The sequence below is a fragment of the Chrysochloris asiatica genome, unplaced genomic scaffold (genome assembly GCF_000296735.1).
Source record: "Chrysochloris asiatica unplaced genomic scaffold, ChrAsi1.0 scaffold00012, whole genome shotgun sequence".
NCBI lineage: Eukaryota > Metazoa > Chordata > Mammalia > Afrosoricida > Chrysochloridae > Chrysochloris > Chrysochloris asiatica.
Genome location: NW_006408530.1, coordinates 4,705,718 through 4,707,172, shown reverse-complemented (window position 1 = coordinate 4,707,172; position 1,455 = coordinate 4,705,718).

The following is a 1,455-nucleotide window of genomic DNA, read 5'->3' as shown; positions in this document are numbered from 1 at the left end:
CTCAACAAAATCCTAGCCAACAGAATTCAGCAACACATCAAAAAGATAACACAGCATGATCAAGTGGGATTCATCTCAGGGATGCAAGGATGATTCAATATTAGAAAAATGATCAACGCTATCCACCATATAAATAAGAAAAAAGAAAAGAACCACATGATCATATCGATTGATGCAGAAAAGACATTTGACAATATACAACATCCATTCTTGATAAAAACACTCAGCAAAGTTGGAATTGAATGGAAATTCCTCAACATAATTAAGAGCACATATACAAAACCAACAACCTACATAATTCTCAATGGAGAGAAACTGAAAGCCTTCCCTCTGTGAACAGGAACTGGACAAGGATGCCCTTTGTCATCATTCCTATTCAATATTGTGCTGGAAGTCTTAGCAAGAGCTATATGGTAAGACAGGGAAATTAAAGGCACCCAAATTGGCAAAGAGGAAGTAAAACTCTCTTTGTTTGGAGACAATATGATCCTATATGTAGAAACCCCCAATGACTCAGTAAAAAAGCTACTAGACCTCATTGGAAGATTCAGCAAAGTGGAAGGATATAAGATCAACATACAAAAATCACTTGGATTCCTCTATACCAAAAATGACAGCATTGAAAAGGACATAAGGGAAGCAAACCATTTATAATAGCCACCCAAAGGATGAAATATCTAGGAATAAATGTAACCAGAGAAACAAAGGACTTATACAAAGAAAACTACAAAACATTACTACAAGAAAACAAGAGAGACTTACAAAAATGGAAGGATGTACCATGCTCCTGGATAGAAAGACTTAACATTGTGAAAATGGCAATACTGCCCAAAGAAATTTACACATATAATGCAATCCCAATCCAGATTCCAACAGCATTCTTCAAAGAGATGGAAAAAACAAACACAAACTTTATATGGAAAGGAAAGAGACCCAGGATAAGCAAAACACTGCTTAAGAAGAAGAATAAGGTTTGAAGAACAAGACTTCAAAATTTACTACTTGGCTAAAGTGGTCAAAACAGTTTGGTACTGGTACAATGAAAGATACATAGATCAATGGAACAGAATCAAGAATCCAGAAATTAACCCGTCTACATACAGCCAACTGATATTTGACAAAACACCTAAATATACTGAATGGGGAGATGATAGTCTCTTCAACAGATGGCGATGGCAGAACTGGAAAGTGAAATGGAAAAGCCTGAAACAAGGCCTTCACCTCACACCTTATACAAAACCCAACTCAACATGGATTAAAGACCTAAATGTGAATCCCAGAATTATGAAAGTCATCAATGAAAAAATAGGGACAAATGTGAGGGCACTAATTCATGGGATACACATTTTGAAAATTACACAAACAAAAGCAGACAAATAGATGAGTGAGACATACTAAAAATTAAAAACTTAGTGAATCAAAAGACTTCACCAGAAGAGTAAAAGTGAACCCACA